Source organism: Rhinopithecus bieti, unplaced genomic scaffold (assembly GCF_001698545.2).
Source record: "Rhinopithecus bieti isolate Rb0 unplaced genomic scaffold, ASM169854v2 scaffold_36315, whole genome shotgun sequence".
Taxonomy (NCBI): Eukaryota; Metazoa; Chordata; class Mammalia; order Primates; family Cercopithecidae; genus Rhinopithecus; species Rhinopithecus bieti.
The window spans coordinates 274503-293768 of record NW_016815814.1 but is presented as its reverse complement, the minus strand read 5'-3'; the positions used below and the strand labels follow the sequence as shown (position 1 = coordinate 293768).

At 44.6% G+C, this 19266-nt stretch overlaps 1 long non-coding RNA gene across 14 annotated transcripts in view; it reads right to left on the bottom strand.

The window, feature by feature from the left end:
• The window catches only part of LOC108516350 (uncharacterized), a 111820-nt gene that overhangs the window by 79067 nt on the left and 13487 nt on the right, over positions 1-19266 (bottom strand). For 3 of the 14 annotated variants that reach the window (XR_001881783.1, XR_001881791.1, XR_001881792.1), the window contains one exon: positions 977-1053. The exons of 9 other annotated variants lie outside the window; for them this stretch is intronic. This is a non-coding gene — a long non-coding RNA (uncharacterized LOC108516350). Of the gene's footprint in view, positions 1-976; positions 1054-12542; positions 12635-19266 lie in introns of all 14 variants that reach the window. 2 more of the 14 variants (XR_001881794.1, XR_001881795.1) reach the window with 1 other exon arrangement.

Genomic DNA, 19266 nt, shown 5'->3' with positions numbered 1-19266 from the left:
TGGAGTGCAGTGGCATGATCTTGGCTCATTGCAACCTCCACCTCCCAGGTTCAAATGATTCTCCTGCCTCAGCCTCCTGAGTAGCTGGGATTACAGGCACCTGCCACCATGCCCGGCTAATTTTTGTATTTGTAGTAGAGACGGGGTTTCACCATGTTGGCCAGGCTGGTCTTGAACTCCTGACCCCAGGTGATCTGCCCGCCTCGGCCTCCCAAAATGCTGGGATTACAGGCATGAGCCACCACACCTGACCAGAAATTTTTTTTTAAGTTTTATTACCCAACTAATTTTTTTTTAAAGCACCTCTTCACTTCAGTATCTCTCAGTCTGCTGACTGGTTTTCTCTTTTTTTTATGGTAAATTGAATTTTTTTTTTTTAATTATACTTTAAGTTCTGGGATACATGTGCAGAACATGCAGGTTTGTTGCCTAGGTATGCACACTGGTTTTCTTAGAGGGAGCATAGTGAGGTAGAAATGAGGGCTCTTTAGATACACTGGGGTTCAAATATCAGTTCTGCCATTTCCAAGTGAATTAATCTCTTAAGAGTAGCCATCCCCAACCTTTTTGGCATCAGGAACCCGTTTCATGAAAGACAATTTTTCCATGGACAAAGGGGAGGGAATGGTCTTAGGATGATTCAAGTACATTACATTTATTGTGCTCTCTATTATTATTATGTTGTAATATATAACAAAATAATTATACAACTCACCATAATGTACAACCAGTGGGGGCCCTGAGCTTGTTTTCTTGCAATTAGATGAGATGGGAGACAGTGACAGATCATCAGGCATTAGATTCTCATAAGGAGCAAGCAACCTAGATCCCTCACTTCCTCAGGTCACAATAGAGTTCCCACTCCTAAGAGAATCTAACACTGCCACTGATCTGACAGGAGGCAGAGCTCCGGCAGCAATGCGAGTGATGATTGTAAAAATATAGACGAAGCTTTGCTCACTTGCCCACCACTTACCTCCTGCTGTGCAACCTGTTCCTAATGAGCCACAGACTAGGGTTGGGGACCCCTTTCTTAGAGCCTCTGGTTGTCACCTGTAAAAGAGAGGCGCTACCATCTATCTCTTACACAGGTGAAATCACAACATACGGTTGAAAAGCCTATTAGAATGCTAGGTGTGCTGGCTCATGACTGTAATCCTAGCACTTTGGGAGGCCAAAGCAGGTGGATCACCTGAGCTCAGGAAATCGAGACCAGCCTGGCCAACATGGTAAAACCCATGTTCACTAAAAATACAAAAATTAGCCGGGTGTGGTGGCACACATCTGTAATTCCAGCTACTTGGGAGGCTGAGGCATGAGAACTGCTTGAACTCAGGAGGCGAAGGTTGCAGTAAGCCAAGATCACACCACCGTGCTCCAGCCTGGGCAACAGAGTGAGACTATAAAAAAAAAAAAAAAAAAAAGCCTATTAAAGAGGAAACAGTGCTGTCTCTGTTGAACCAGCACTGTCTCAGAAGTCAAAGAAATGCTTAAAGAAGTAGTAAAGGACAAGAAGGAATCTGCCAAGTTGACATGAGAAAGGGTGTTTCTGGAAGAGGCAACAATACATACAAAGGGCAAGAGTTGGGCAGAGCCGCCAGGCACATTGGCTCACACCTGTAATCCCAGCACTTTGGGAGGCCAAGGCAGGTGGATCACCTGAGGTCAAGAGTTTGAGACCAGTCTGACCACCATTGTGAAACCCCGTCTCTAGTAAAAAAAAATACAAAATTAACCAGGTGTGGTGGCACACACCTGTAATCCCAGCTACTTGGGAGGCTGAGGCAAGAAAATTGCTTGAACCTGTGAGGCGGAGGTTGCAGTGAGCCGAGATCGCTTCACTGCACTCCAGCCTGGGCAACAACAGCTAAACTCTGTCTCAATTTAAAAAAGAGTTGTGCAGAGCCACAATCCAACAACACAGATACTAAGAAGAAGATAAAAATGTGGATTAGTCAACAAGTAGTTATTGAGTGCCTCTACATACTAGGCACTGAAGATACACGACCAGGAACAAGCTCCCTGCCCTCACAGAGCTTCAAACCCACCAAGAGAGAAAGACAAACAGTTAAGTGGTCTTATGTAAACAAATGAAGTGCTAACAGTTTATATATAGCGCCAAAAAAACCCTTCAAGAGGAGATAATGCTTACTTGACAATTAAAGGCAAGGGACAGGCTGGGTGCGGTGGCGCACGCCTGTAATCCCAACACTTTGGGAGGCCAAGGCGGGTGAATCACTTGAGGTCAGGAGTTCAAGACCAGCCTGGCCAACATGGAGAAACCCCGTCTCTATTAAAAATACAAAAATTAGCCAGGCATGGTGGTGCATGCCTATAGTCCCAGCTACTCGAGAAGCTGAGACAGGAGAATCGCTTGAACTCGGGAGGCGGAGGTTGTAGTGAGCTGAGATAATGCCACTACACTCCAGCCTGGGTGACAGAGTGAGATTCCGTCTCAAAAAAAAGCAAGGGATAGTTAATTGAGGCAAAATGCACAGTAAAGACTGTTCCAGGCAGAGGCTATACAGCATTGCAAAGGCTCTCAGGCCAGAAACCGCTGGAGAAGGGGTCAACGAACTGTGAGCAGATGAGGGTGCCAAGAGTAGGGAAGGAGGGGCCTGGGATGAGACTTGAGAAACATGCAGGGACCAGATACTACAGGATCCAAGTAAAGAACTCAAATCTCTTCCATGCCCCTTCAAGGGTAGAGAAGTGGCAGAGTCCTGTAAGTCAAAATATCTCTAAATATGGTCTGGAGGAGCAATCCACCCAGAAACTTTGGGGAGGCGGGTGGAATCACCTGAGGTCAGGAGTTGCAAGACCAGCCTGTCCAACAGTGACAAAACCGTTCCGTTCTACTAAAAATACAAAAAAAAAAAAAAAAAAAAATTTACTGGGTGTGGTGGTGGATGCCCTGCATGTCCCAGCTAGCTCCGGAGGCTGGAGGGCAGAAGAATCTCCTTGAACCCAGGAGGTAGAGGCCGGCAGTGAGCCAAGATCACTCTATTGCAACTGCAAGCCTGGGTGACAAGAGCGAAAACTCCGTCTCCAAAAAGAAAAAAAAAAAAAAAAAAAAAAAAGGAGAAAATAGATATCTTTGGCTAGGTGCAGTGGCTCATACCTATAATCCCAGCACTTTGGGAGGCTGAGGCAGGTGGACTGCCTGAGCTCAGGAGTTTGAGACCAGCCTGGCCAACATAGTGAAACCCCGTCTGTACTGAAAATACAAAAAATTAGCTGGGCATGGTGGCAGGTGCCTGTAATCCCAGCTACTCAGGAGGTTGAGGCAGGAGAATTGCTTGAACCCGGGAGGCAGAAGTTGCAGTGAGCCAAGATCGCGCCATTGCACTCCAGCCTGGGCAACAAGAGCGAAACTCCATCTCAAAAAAATATATATATATACGATCTGGAGATGATGACTAGTATCAGAATCACCTGGGAGGCTGATCAAGCTGCAGATTCCTGGTCACCACCCCAAACTTACTGAATTAGAGTATCTAGCAGTTAACACCAGGAACCTGCATTTTAAACAAATATCCAGCGCCCCCTCCCTCACCCTCATGGGTAATTCTGATACACTAAAGCTTCAAAACCATAACTCTAGGAACAAGGATAATGAAGAAAGGCCCTTACTTGAAGCTGGCTGTCAATGTCATAATTAGAGTACTTGTAAAGCCAGAGTCAAGCTGGGCATTAAGTAAGACAGAGCAGTCTGAGCTAGGTGTGAAGGCGCACACCTATATCCCAGCTACTTGGGTGGCTGAGGCAGAAGGATCATTCGAGCTCAAGTTCAATGCTGTAGTGTGCTATGATCATGCCGGTGAACGGCCCTACACTCTAGCTTGGGCAACATAGTGAGACCTTGTCTCTAGAAAGAGAATCTGAATGAATTATGGAATTTGGAGGTCCTAAAGCAGAAAATAGAAGGCAGGACACTACAGCCATGGGACTTAAGAGAACAGAAGGAGCAAGTAAAGACAGTGAGTAGTCTCACGGAAATCACTAACAACAGTCATGATCTCCAGCTCTCTTAGGTTGGTTTTCCCAGCACGGCCCTAGGAAGGGAATGCAGGTGCCTCACCTCACAGAGACTAGATGACCAGGCCATAGACTGCCCAGTCTGTGCACATAACCACTCCATCCAACCTTCAAAAGAGAACACACCCTTCCTCAGTAAGTACTCTATCTTCATGAATCCCCATCAGCCTGCAAAAGAGCTCTGAGCTACATACAAAAACATTCAAAACACCTCTAAGGGCCAGGGACTAGCGCTACCCCTCAAGACTCTCTACTTGGCACATCAGTACCCCCAGCCCTGTCAAAATTTAAGAGCCAGGTCAAAAACCTTGATGCCCACTCCTACATACCTTCAGATCCCACCATTCATGCACATCCAGCCAGTCTTCTACTACTTTTTGCTATGCCTCACGGACAGAGTCCCATACTATATTCTACAGAATACTTGCTCCCCAAAATTCAGAGAGAAATTCCACAGATTCATGTTAAACAGAGTCCTGAACTCCTAAGGCTGCTGAGGCCAGCTCCTATGCCTGGTTCAGTGGGAGGAGGTAGCCTGAAGACAGCTCACTCCCTTCAACCTATCTGAAGGAAGCTCCAGCACTACTGCAGGCTTCTGTACACGTAACTTGTTTCAAAGATAAGGGAGTTGAACCTGATATATTTAAAAGTATGGATGATAGGCTCTTGGCAGCAGAAATTGAGATGGGGGAAAAGTTAAGGTAGGATTTCTGGGGATTTCATTTTAAAGTAAAGAGCCCGGCCGGGCGCGGTGGCTCAAGCCTGTAATCCCAGCACTTGGGGAGGCCGAGACGGGCGGATCACGAGGTCAGGAGATCGAGACCATCCTGGCTAACACAGTGAAACCCCATCTCTACTAAAAAAATACAAAAAACTAGCCAGGCAAGGTGGCGGGCGCCTGTAGTCCCAGCTACTCGGGAGGCTGAGGCAGGAGAACGGCGTAAAACCCGGGAGGCGGAGCTTGCAGTGAGCTGAGATCCGGCCACTGCACTCCAGCCCGGGCAACAGAGCGAGACTCCGTCTCAAAAAAAAAAAAAAAGTAAAGAGCCCATAAAATACAAAAAAAGTAATATACACTCTCACTCAAATCCTTGTATGTCAACTAACTGATCCTTTCTATAATCCAAAAGCTGGTTCCAAACTAAAGAGGTAAGAATGCTAAAAGATGATTTAAGTAATCCCCAAGATTATTTATGACCCTAATCCTGAACTGCTTGCCCTATTCCTTCTTACACTCTACTCACTATCCAAGTGCTCCAGGTTTATGACTTAATGATTCAGCTTCCTGCTTCAGCCTTGTCTCATCCTTCAGGCCTTTTGCTTCCTTCCTTGCTTAGAATTCTACTCCACTGTCAGTTAATCTGCCCTCAGCTACCTGAAGTTAATAATATGCCTACCCAGATTCTCAACCTTTATCCTCAGGACACATGCTGCCTTCATGAGCAAGTCTTTTGTGTCAGGCTTACCCTGGTTTCATGGATATGACCCAATCATTTTAGATGGTTCATCCAGCCAAGTAAGGGGATCAAAAAAGATGGACGAAATAGGAAGAATGACAATGAACCAAGGGCCAGTGTTTAAAACTCACCCTGACATCCTAAAGTACACCTTCCTAGACTTCAGGTGCTGCCCCTGATACTCTATCCCCCTCCCACAAAGGTCGTAGTAGCCACTGCTGATAAGCTTTGACTAGGAATTCATGGTGAGCACAACATAAGCTTATAGTCTAGGGAAGGACACAGACAACAAAAGAATTACAATACATATGATAATTAATGGCAAAGTATGCAGAGTTGCATGATCGAGGCTAATCAGGTGAAGTTATACCTAAGCTGTAACTTGGATGATGAACAGGAGCTATCCAGGCAGTGGCAGAGCACTCTAGGCAGTGCCTAGAATGGTGTGTTCTAGGTACAGTGAAGAGCACATGCAAAGGCCCTGCAGCAAGAAAGCACATCTAAAGACATGTCATGAGCTGGAGGATGGGAAGGTCAAGATAGGGGACTGATACAGATGATGCTGGAGAGGCCAAAAGGGCCTAATAGGACAAAGGAAGTTGTTTTACTATTCACTTCACAAGTATTTATTGTCAATAATGTGTCAGACATTGTCCTAGATGCTAGGAACACAACAATGAATTAAACAAACAATACCAACCAGGCACAGCGGCTCACACCTGTAATCGCAGCACTCTGAGAGGCCAAGGTGGGCGGATCATTTGAGGTCAGGAGCTCAAGACCAGCCTGGTCAACACGGTGAAATCTTGTTCCTACTAAAAATACAAAAATTAGCCAGGCATGGTGGCACACGCCTGTAATCCCAGCTACTGAGGAAGCTGAGGCACGAGAATTGCTCGAACCCGGGAGACAGAGGTTGCAGTAAGCCAAAATAGAACCACTGCACTCCAGCCTGAGCAAGAGAGCGAGACTCCAACTAAAAAAAAAAAAAAAAAGGCCCAGGGCGGTGGCTCACGCCTGTAATCCCAGCACTTTGGGAGGCCGAGGCAGGCAGATCACGAGGTCAGGAGATCGAGACCATCCTGGCTAACACGGTGAAACCCCATCTCTACTAAAAATACAAAAAATTAGCCGGGCATGGTGGCGGGCACCTGTAGTCCCAGCTGCTCGGGAGGCTGAGGTAGGAAAATGGCATGAACCTGGGAGACGGAGCTTGCAGTGAGCCGAGATCGCACCACTGCACTCCAGCCTGGGCAACGGGGCAAGACTCCGTCTCAAGAAAAAAAAAAAAAAACAGACAATATCCCTGTTCTCTTCTAATTAGAGAAGACTATAAACAAATATGTAAATAAACCAGAAAATTATCAGATATTGATAAGTGCGATCACAGTATTAAAATAAGGTGATACAATAAAAGCATATGGGTAGACACTTTAGAATCATTAGATAGTCAGGGGAAGACCTGTCTGAAGAGATGGCATTTAAAAGCAGGGGCAGGGTGCAGTGGCACAGAGACGAGCTGTGAGACCTCGTTTCTACAAAAAAATTTTTTAAAAACTAGCCAGGCATGGTGGCACATGCCTTTAGTCCCAGCTACTGCTCAGGCTGAGGCAGGAAGATCCCTTCTGCACTAGGAAGATCCCACTGCACTACAGCCTGGGTTACAGAATGAGGATTTTGACTAAAAAAAAACAAAACAAAACAAAAACACAAAAAGAACAGAAAAGAAAGGAAGGAAAGAAAAGAAAAATCAGGTATCTCAATAAAAGGATGTCATTAAAAGCTCAATAGAGGCTGGGTGCAGTGGCTCACGCCTGTAATCTTAGAATTTTAGGAGGCTAAGGTGGGTGGATCACTTGAGGCCAGGAGTTCAAGACCAGCCTAACCAACATGGTGAAACCCCATCTCTACTAAAAATACAAAAATTAGCTGGGCATGGTGGCGCACACCTGTAATCCCAGCACTTTGGGAGGCCAAGGCAGGACAACCGCTTGAAACCAGGAGGCAGAGGTTACAGTAGGCCAAAATCACACTACTGCACTCAAGCCCAGGAGACAGAGACTCTGTCTCCAAAACACAAAGTAGTTAAATGGAAATATCACTAATATCTTACTTTTTTTTTTTTTTTTTTTTTTTAGGACAGAGTTTTGCTCTTGTTGCCCAGGCTGGAGTGCAATGGTGCAAACTCAGCTCACTGCAACCTCCACCTCCCAGGTTCAAGTGATTCTCCTACCTCAGCCTCCTGAGTGGCTGGGATTACAGGCCCCCACCACCACACCCAGCTAATTTTTGTATTTTTAGTAGAGATGGGGTTTCACCATGTTGGCCAGACGGTCTTGAACTCCTGACCTCAGGTGATCCACCTGCCTTGGCCTCCCAAAGCACCAGGATTACAGGCGTGAGCCACCGCGTCCGGCCTCACTGACATCTTTTTAAGCAGGGGAATTATCATTTAAGCAATCATTCTTACATTTTTATTTTTTTTGAGACAAGGTCTCGCTCTGTCACCAAGGTTGGAGTGCAGTGGCATCACTACAACTCATTGCAGCTTCAACCTCCCAAGCTCAGCCTCCCAAGTATCTGGGACCACAGGTGTGCACCAGTACCACACGTGGCTAATTTGTTATTTTTTGTAGAGACAGGGTCTCACTATGTTGCCTTGAACTCCTGGGCTCAAGTGATCCTCCCATCTTGGCCTCTCAAATTGCTAGGATTACAGGCATAAGCCACCATGCCTGGCCCATTCTTCCATTTTATAAAGACCACTCTGGCTGTAGTGTGGAGAATGGAATGGAGGTAGGGGCGAATAAAATTAAGACTGGAGGCAGTGATAGATAACGGATTATATAAACTAAGATAATGATGATAATAACAACTAACATTCATATAGCAATTAGTAGGTGCCAATCTATTATTCTAAGTATTTTACATATATTAATTCACTTAATCCTCACAAGTACTCTTTTATAAATTTAAAAACTAAGGTACAGGGTAGTAGCAATGGAGAGAAAAAGTGATTACATTCAAGAAATATTGAGGAGGTAGGGAGGACAAGTCCTAGTGACTGGTTGTCAGATGTGGGAAGGGAAGGAAGGAATGATTAATCATTGCTATGTCTGGGGCTTTAGCTACTGCATGCTGTCTATAATGTATATGATTGGGCACTGGAGAAGGAGCAAGTGAGAAAAAGCAGGGGGCTACAAGACATCCCAGTGGAGTTGTAAGCAGTTGGATAATCTGGTCTAGAGATCTGGGCTGGAGATTTGGGAACCATCCACATGTAGATGGTAACTGAAGCCGCCAAAGAGGTTGAGATCACCCAAAAACTGGAAATACCTTAATGTCTTAATAGAAAAACAGCCAACTAAAATACAGCATATCCATTCTATGAAATACTATCCAGCACCAAAAAGAATGAGATATGCCTTTTTTTATTAACATGGAATACTGTCAAAGTATGTTATTAAATCAAAGAATACCAGAACAATACATAAAATGTTATATCACTTGTATAGAGAATTAAATAAAATACAAAATAATACTTTAAATTTTTTCTGGGTTCATACATATGTAAGTAAACACACAAGAAAAAGTATGGCAGGTACATTCCAAACCACCAACACGTTACCTCTAGTGAATACACAAATAACTGAAATAGGGAGATAGGAATAGTCAAAATATGCTCTATGTTTTGATATTTTAAAAATATAATTTATTATATTCTCTGTAAATTAAATAATTTTTCAAAAGAATGCACAGAAGAAGGAGCTTACAAAGGAAATCTTTTGCTTCAGATACTAAATTCTCTCTGTCCTTCCCATCCTCCACTGGCCTTGAAGTTCACGTATTCTGGCTTCTCATCCGCCTACCTCTGAAATGTTAACACCAAGCCCCCTAATTCCATATTCTATCCCAAATCCTTGGCTCCAGGCAAGGCCTGGCCACCAATCCCTGAGCCTGGGCTATAGCCCTAGGAGGGGAGATCAGACATCAAAGTCTCAACAAACACAGGGGAAATGGGTATAGATGCCAGCTTCAAGGACAGTGATCAAGTGGCCTTGCTGGCCAGCAAAAATTTCAAACAGAAAAAGGTATTTGAAAGTATCTGGCCATTTGGAAGCAGCTCTGGAGTGCTGAGGAATGGGGCTGAGCAACAGTCAGGCAAAGTCAGGGGTGAAGTAGTAAGGGGTGGGTTGAAGAAAGAGCTAGTTTCACTTGTGAAGATTCCAAGTGAAGTGCTGCAATCTTATGGAAATCAGGTTTACAGAAAAAGGAGGAGGCAAGCTGCATTCTGTGAGTCTGGTTGGAGAACGGGGGTTTCTAGGGGTATCTAGAGGAGTCAATTCCAAAGCAGCAATTCCAAAAGGCACATTATGTAAAGGTTTAGTAGCTAGAGCAGCAGAACGAAGCTACAGATGTAAATAGAAAGGAGGTAAGGAAGATCTACAAATGAGGCAAGATGAAGGCAAATTAAAGCCTTTCCTTCGGCCAGGCACAGTGGCTCATGCCTGTAATCCCAACACTCTGGGAGGCCGAGGCGGGTGGATCACCTGAATGAGGTCGGGAGTTCGAGACCAACCTGACCAAAATGGAGAAAACCCGTCTCTACTAAAAAAAAACACAAAATTACCCAAGTCATGGTGGCGCATGCCTGTAATCCCAGCTACTCGGGAGGCTGAGGCAGGAGAATCGCTTGAACCCAGGAGGTGGAGGTTGCAGTGAGTAGAGATTGTGCCATTGTACTCCAGCCTGAGCAACAAGAGCAAAACTCTGTCTCCAAAAAAAAAAAAAAAAAAAAAAAAAAAAAAAGCCTTTCCTTCATCAGTAGACCAAAGGCAGAGATGATCATGGGCAGCTTTCTGGTGACTGCACCCTTAAGTTTCAACTTTCTGTAGATGAAAGACAATGTATTTGGTCATGTTTTCCTGGTTACCCAAAAAATGACACAGCCCAGACCTTACCCAACAGCTGATTCACCATCAATTAATCTATATCACAGCCTGCTGGTCCTGACACCTCACACAGTCACATACTAGACAGCTCTGGGGAAAAAAAACAACCCAAGGTGAGCTGTCAAAGTCCTCTTCATACCTGACCTCGCCCTCTGGAGTAGGTTTCATTTCAAAACTGAAAGGGACTAAAGGGCTGGGGAAATCCAAAGATCAACAGAGCCAGGAACAGGTGGTTCCCAGCAGAAGCGTCCCAGGTTGGAACTCAAAACAGAAACCAGACCACTGATAAGACATGGTTTATGATGTCTGTCTCCAAGCCTTCAGATGCCATTTATGTTTTCTGATATTTACAATAGGGCATGACCACATTTATCCAACTCCTGACTACTAAAAATCTAATTCTCCAAGTGCTCAAGCAATTTCCTGGTTTTATTACATTTTAGAGCTTTGGGGTAGCTCCAGTAACTGGGACACAGGGAACGTGCGAATTATTTAGCCCTTCAAATGGGCCACACATAATGAATTTTATCCCTTCCTCCTCCTTCATCTCCCCACAAAGCCTTGAAAATTCCTGTCTCACTAAAAAGTTTCCAAGTTGTTCATAATGGCCCTCTCAGTGGAGCAATATTCAATACACAAAAGTCTAGTTCATCAAAGGAGTCAGGTTATTTGCTTGAGGTTCATCTGTAACTAGCTATATGACCTTGGACAAGTCACTTCACCTTTCTGAGCTCAATTTCAATTTTCTCATCTATAAAGTAAAGAGGCTGGAAATAAAAGAAAGGGAAGCAATAAAACAACCTTGAACTGAAAAAAGACTTTAAGTTCTTAAGTCTAAAAGGCTCATCGAGTGCCAACAAGGGTTATTTTTAAAAGGCATACACCTCAGCCTGGCCAACATGGCAAAACCTCATCTCTATTAAAAATACAAAAATTAGCCAGGCGTGGTGGCACGCATCTGTAATCCCAGCTACTCAGGAGGCTGAGGCAGAAGAACCGCTTGAACCCAGGAGGCAGAGGTTGCAAAGAGCTGGGATCGTGCCATTGCACTCCAGACTGGGCGACATGAACAAGACTCCATCTCAAAAAAAAAAAGACATACAGGAAGCATACCACAGGAAACTCTAAGCATAAATAAAAATTCACAAACTTCCAGAACAAGAGAACAGATTATTACTTACAAGGAAAAAAAATCCCACTAGACTTCTCATCTGTATCACCAGAAACTCAAAACACTGGAAAGCTACTTAGACTCTGTCAAGACTAGGACCAGTATTCCAAGAATTCTAAACCTAACCGCAATATCATTCATACACAAAGGTTAAAAAGAAATTGGACATTAAAAGACTTTGAAAGTACCACCCATGCCCCACTTCTAAGAAAATCACTCAAAGAAATGTCCTACTTGACTGGGAGCGGTGGCTCACGCCTATAATCCCACCACTTTGGGAGGCCAAGGTGGACGATCACGAAGTCAGTAGCTCGAGACCAGCCTAACATGGCGAAATCCTGTCTCTACTAAAAAAATAAAACACAAAAATTAGCTGGGCACGGTGGCGTACGCCTGTAGGAGGCTGAGGCAGGAGAATCACTTGAACTCGAGAGGCGGAGGTTGCAGTGAGCCGAGATTGTGCCACTGCACACCAGCCTGGGTGACAGAGTGAGACTCCATATCAAAAAAAAAAAAAAGTCCCAGCCAATTAATATTTAACTGTAACAAAGCTAGGAAAGACAAACTATAGAAAAAACATGTTTCCTCTCTCCAGCAAAAACCTTTTAATGAGTTTGGACCAGATAACTTCGAATGGCCTTTCCAAGTGTAAGCAGAAACTGCCCTGTATACCACAGTCCTTGGCAGTCTGGGTTTGTGAGTTGTTCATCACCTAGTGGCCTGATGAAGTAAATGCAGTTTGTCAAGTGCCCGGATAAACTTCCAGCCATTTTGTGAGCTCTGATGGTGTATGCAGCAGGGCAGCAGCCTGACCTCCTAATGATTACAAGAGTAGGAGACTGTAAACCCTCCAAACTCACAGACAATTGTAAACTGAGGTCAACACTTATTCATTCTTCAAGGAGGAAGGAACAGCATACCCACCTTCTAACTAAATAATCCTAAGTGAAGCACAAATTTGTCAGGCTGCATTTACAAAGTAGGGAGAGGTAGAAATTCCTTTTGTGCAGACTGATCTGAATTGAAAGAAAGTTTAGATATTAGGATAAACTGCAAATATGTCTTACACATAGGAAGACTGTCTTCAAAGGTTCACAAGTTGGCATGCGGAAGATGTATTACATTTATTCTGTACAGTTCTGGGGTACTGGTCTAAAATTAGGCCAGGCACAGTGGTTCACGCCTGTAATCCCAGCACTTTGGGAGGCTGAGGTGGGAGGATCACCTGAGGTGAGGAGTTCAGGACCAGCCTGGCCAACATGGTGAAATCCCGTCTCTACTAAAAATACAAAAATTAGCCAGGCGTGGTGGCACACACCTGTAATCCCAACTACTCAGGAGGCCAAGGCAGGAGAATAACTTGAACCCAGGAGGTGGAGGCTGCAGTGAGCCAATATCATGCCACTGCACTCCAGCCTGGGCGACAGAGTGGGACTCCGTCACAAACATAAATAAAAATAAAAATTAATGAGAAGTCTCGATTAGATTTCAATTCAAAATAAGAAATAATTTTCAGCAGGGCGCAGTGGCTCATGTCTGTAATCCCGGAACTTTGGGAGGCCAAGGCAGGAGGACTGATTGAGGTCAGGAGTCCAAGACCAACCCAGGCAACATAGCAAGACCTAGTCTCTAAAGAAATTTTTCTTTTTTTTTTATAAGAAAGAGTCTCGCTCTGTTGCCCAGACTGGAGTGCAGTGGCACAATCTCAGCTCACTGCTACATCTGCCTCCTGGGTTCAAGCAATTCTCGTGTCTCGGCCTCCCAAGTAGGTAGGATTACAGATGTGAACCACCATGCCCAGCGAACTTTCTTATTTTTAGTAGAGACGGGGTTTCGCCACATTGGCCAGTCTGATCTCAGACTCCTGGACTCAAGTGATCCACCCACCTCGGCCTCCCAAAGTGCTAGGATTACAGGCGTGAGCCACTGCACCTAGCCTCTACAGAAAATTTTTAGAATTAGCCTGGTGTGGTGGCACACGGTAGTCCCAGCTACTCAGAAGACTGAGGCAGGAGGATCACTTGAGCCCAGGAGTTCAAGGCTACAGTAAGCTATGATCACACCACTGCACTTTGGCCTGGGTGAAATAGCAAGACCCTCTCTCTTAAAAATAGAAAAAGGCCAGGTGGCCGGGCACAGTGGCTTACGCCAGTAATCCCAGCACTTTGGGAGGCAGAGGCAGGAGGATCACTTGAGGTCAGGAGTTTGAGACCAACCTAGTCAACATGGTGAAACCCTGTCCCTACTGAAAATTAAAAAATTAGCCAGGCATGATGTCAGGTGCCTGTACTCCCAGCTACTGGGGAGGCTGAGGCAGGAGAATCACTTGAACTCGGGAGGCAGAGGTTGCAGTGAGCCAAGATTGTGCCACTGCACTCCATCCTGGGTAACAGAGCGAGATTCTGTCTCAAAAATAAAATAAAAATAAAATAAAAAATAATTTTTGCTGGGCATGGTGGCTCATGCCTATAATCCCAGCACTTTAGGAGGTCAAGGCAGAAGGATCACTTGACCCCAGGAATTTGAGACCAGTCTGAACAATATAGTGAAACCCTATCTCTACAAACAACTAAAAAAAAAAAAAAAAAAAAAAAAAACAACAACAGCTGGGCATGGTGGCATGTGCCTGTATTCCCAGCTACTCGGGAGAAGCTGAGGGGGAGGATCACTTGTGCCAGGGAAGTTGAGGCTTCAGTGAGCTGTAATCCAACACTGCACTCTGGCCTGTGAGACAGAGCAAGACCCTGTCTCAAAAAAGTATTATTATATTTCTACCAATGAGAGCTTTTCAACAATAATGTCCTCAAGAAGTGATGAGCTCCCCTATTAATGGAGGTATTCAAAGAGAATTTGAAAGATCATTTGTCAGTAGAATGATAGAAAGCATTCCTGTAACTGGATGGCAGGCTGGAGACAAGAAGACTGCATTAAATTACTTCAAAGGCTCTTTTCAGCTCCAAGAGTTTTTATTCTAAACTAAAAAAAAAAAAAAAAAAAAAAAAACACTAAATAAATAAAAAGTCCCCCTCTATTAAAGGAACAACCAGGGTAGTACAACTTAGGTAGCTAAAAGTACAGGTTTGATACTACTTTCTCTTGAGTAAATCTGGACAGATTACTTAACTCTACTTGCCTCTAGTTTAGAATAGAAGTACCTATTTCGTAAGATTACTGTGAAGATTAAACAATACGATACTTAATGTTAAGTACTTAAAACAGTGTGTGACACATGAATGTGTTTAAAACTAGCAGCTTAAAAAGGAAAGAAAAAGGAAAGGTGGAAATGGGAGAAAGGCAAGGAATGAAACCTAAATGTGCGGCTTGTTTTCATTATGTGTACCCAAGCCTCAACCAAAGCATTCCTGGCTGTTGCTGGCCAGAGGCTGGGTTCCCTTGGCAACCAGCCTCAAAAAAAGAACCTAGATCTACCTTCTTCAGGGAGACGGTTCATCCCTTGCCCTAGAATCTGGCATCTTCCCTGCACAAGGCAGACTCTCTAAGAACTCACAGCTGGGCGTGGTGACTCACACCTGTAATCCCAGCACTCTGGGAGGCTGAGACAGGCGGATCACGAGGTCAGGAGATCAAGACCATCCTGGCTAACACGGTGAAACCCCGTCTCTACTAAAAATACAAAAAAATTAGCCGGGCGTGGTGGTGGGCACCTGTAGTCCCAGCTACTCAGGAGGCTAAGGCAGAATGGCATGAACCCAGGAGGTGGAGCTTGCAGTGAGCCGAGATCGTGCCACTGCACTCCAGCCTGGGCGACAGAAACTCTGTCTCAAAAAAAAAAAAAAGAACTCACAAATACCACTGCCCCAAACTCAAGGAGCTAAGGCACGTGTTACTCTTACTTCCTATGATCAATTACAGGACATCAGAGTTCAAAGAGACCTCAGAGGCCATCTAGAGCAACCGTTTTGTTTTGCTTTTTTTGTTTTTTTTGGGGACAGAGTCTTGCTCTGTCGCCCAGGCTGGAGTGCAATGGCACAATCTTGACTCACTGCAACCCCCACCTCCTGGTTTCACGTGATTCTCCTGCCTCAGCATCCTGAGTAGCTGGGACTACAGGCGCACGCCACCACACCCGGCCTTTTTTTTGTATTTTTAGTAGAGACAGGGTTTCACCATATTGGCCAGGCTGGTCTGAAACTCCTGACTTTGTGATCCACCCACCTCAGCCTCCCAAAGTACTGGGATTACAGGCATGAGCTACCGCGCCTGGTCGCAACCCCTTTGTTTAATAAATTAGCACCATAAAACTAAAAAAAGTGAAATCCTAAATATGGCAAGTTGGTGGCAGGGGCAAGACAAAATCATAGTCCTCGTTATTCCTAGTCCAGTGGTAAAATCTTCCCATTTTTCATATGAGAAAAACAGAACTGGGCCTACTACTCTTAAACCACACAGTCCGTACTACCTACTTAACAGAGGTAAGAAAAGACTACAAGCAGTAGAGTGCAGAGGTTAGAGCATGAACTCGGGGCTGGACGCAGTGCCTCTCGCCTGTAATCCTAGCACTTTGGAAGGCGGAGGGGGGCGGATCACGAGGTCGAGAGATCGAGCATCCTGGCCAACATGGTGAAGCCCCATCTCTACTAAAAAATACAAAAATTTAGCTGGGCATGCTGGCACGTGCCTGTAGTCCCAGCTACATAGGAGACTGAGGCAGAAAAATCGCTTGAACCCAGGAGACGGAGGTAGTTGCAGTGAGTCAAGATTGCACCACTGCACTCCAGCCTGGCCACAGAGCAAGACTCCATCTTAACAAAAAAACGCCAGCATGAACTCAGGGAGGACTGCCTTATTTAAATCCCTGCTCTACTACTTATTAACTGCACAACTTGAAGCAAGTTTTCTAACCTCTCTTCAACTCTATAAAACAGGGATAAGGCCGGGCGCGGTGGCTCACGCCTGTAATCCCAGCTCTCAGGGAGGCAGAGGCGGGAGGATAGCTTGAGCCCAGGAGTTCGAGACCTGCCTGGGTAATACAGCGAGACCCCGTTCTCCACAAAAAGGAAAAAACAAAAAAAAACAGGGATAAGAGTCACCATGAGGTTATTTTTAAGGATTAAATGAGATAATTCGTGTAGAGTACATAGCATGTAGAAAATTCTCAATGTGTGGCCGGGCACAGTGGCTCAATGCCTGTAATCCCAGCACTTTGGGAGGCTGAGGCAGGTGGATCACCTGAGGCCAGGAGTTCAAGACTGGCCTGAGGCACATCGAGAAACCCCGTCTCTAGTAAAAACACAAAATTAGCCGGGCATGGTGTCACATGCCTGTAATCTCAGCTACTTGGGATGCTGAGGCAGGAGAACTGCCTGAACCTGGGAGGCGGAGGTTGCGGTGAGCCGATATCACGCCATTGCACTCCAGCCTGGGCAACAAGAGCGAAACTCCGTCTCAAAGAAAAAAAACAAAAAGAATTCTCAATGTGTACGCTGTTCTACTTCTCATCATTACCAGTCATGTGAGAAAATAAACAAGCATAATAGCAAGAGAGGCTGGACAAGCTCTTACTTCTGGTCCAAAAAGCACTGAGACATAGGTGTTTGTTAAGCTCCATTTCCTGGCCCAGAAAACACCCAAACCCTCAGCAGGAGAATATAACTAACCTATCATTCATGTCTTTGGATCTAGGGAAGAATCAATTCAGAGAATAATCAAGGCACATGCTACACTGATAAGATCCTTAAGATCACAACGCAGGTTAGGTAAGTCAGAACTCAAGCCTGACCTTTACCCCTACACTCAAGTTTGACAAGATGCAGTTTTTGCCTAGTCTTCCTCTCAACCTACTAAGGTGATGCAGTGTAATGGTTAATAGCAAAAGCTCTGGAGTTTGACTGCCTGGATGCAAACTAGTTCCATCATTTATATGCTGTGTGACTTAGGTAAATTACTTTATTTACCTTATTTCTCTAAGCCTTTGTTCATCCATCTTTTAAATGAGAATAACAACTATTTTAATTTTTATGGTAACAGCTGACATTTGGTAAGCACTTTCTATGTGCCAAGCACTATGCTAAGCACTTTACACAGTTTATGTCATTTAACTGTCACCACTATCTTAGGAGGTAGGTATTACCATTATCCTCACTGTACAGATACAGATGCTCCTTGACTTATGATGAGTTACATCCTGAATACCGTAAGTCAAAAACACAATTAACATACTTAGCCTACCAAACATCATAGCTTAGCCGAGTCTATCTTAAATATGCTCAGAACACTTACATTCATTAGCCTCTAGCTCGGCAAAATTATCTAATACAATGCCTATTATAAACCTGAATGTCTCATGTAATTTATTAAACACAGTACAGTGTGCAGTATTGGTTGCCTTCATGATTGCATGGCTGACTGGGAGCTGCAGCTTGTTGCTGCAGCCCAGCATCATGACAACATATCATACCATGTGTCACTAGGCCAGGAAAAGATCAAAATTCAGAATTTCAAGTGCAGTTTCTAATTAACGTATATGGCTTTTGCACCATCGTAAAGTTGAAAATTGTAAGTTGAACCACTGTAAGTCAGGGACTATCTGTATAAATGAGGCATAGTTTTCTTGTTCAAGGCCACACAATCAGTTACCGGCAAAACTTAGGTGTCAAAGCAGGAGGTCCGACTCCAAAGTCTATGCTCCTTACTCCTACTACACTGGCACTACTTCTCATAGTACAACAATCATATGGTTGTTAGAAGATGGCAACCAATATAAAGTGCTTAGCACAGTGCCTGGTTCATCAAAAATGGCCATTACCATTATTTTTTATCATCATTATCAATCCCTTTAAGCCTCTCCCAAAGATAACTACCTCCTAAGTTCCAATTTCATCTAAAAGGAAAGGGTTGTTTTCTTACCCAGCTACCACCTCACTGAGTAGCTGGGAGTGGGGATTTAGTCTTTTTGTTTCATTTCCCTCACGTAATACAGGGTAAGTAACTGGATGGAGAAAAAGGGAACTATTTATTAGAAACATATTACTCTATAAAAGCAATACTCTAAAGTCTTTGTTTTAAAATAAAACCTTTATTACTCTCGTTGGAAAAAAAAAACCATACACTTATTATAAAACTTTTTTTTGTTTTTCAAAATAAAGCAGAGATAAATAGTATTTACTTTAAAAAGAAACTGTCAGCCGGGCACAGTGGCTCACGCCTGTAATCCCAGCACTTGGGGAGACCGAGGAGGGCAGATTACCCAAGGTCAGCAGTTCAAGACCAGCCTGGCCAACGCGATGAAACCCCGTCTCTACTACTAAAAATACAAAATATTAGCTAGGCATGGTGGTGTCTGCCTGTTGTCCCAGCTACATGGGAGGCTGAGGCAGGAGACTCACTTGAAGCCAGGAGGCAGAGGTTGCAGTGAGCTGAGATGACGCCATTGCACTCCAGCCTGGGCAACAAGAGTGAAACTCTGTCTCAAAAAATAAAAAATTGGCCGGGCACGGTGGCTCAAGCCTGTAATCCCAGCACTTTGGGAGACCGAGGCGGGCGGATCACGAGGTCAGGAGATCGAGACCATCCTGGCTAACACGGTGAAACCCCGTCTCTACTAAAAAGTACAAAAAACTAGCCGGGCGAGGTGGCGGGCGCCTGTAGTCCCAGCTACTCGGGAGGCTGAGGCAGGAGAATGGCGTGA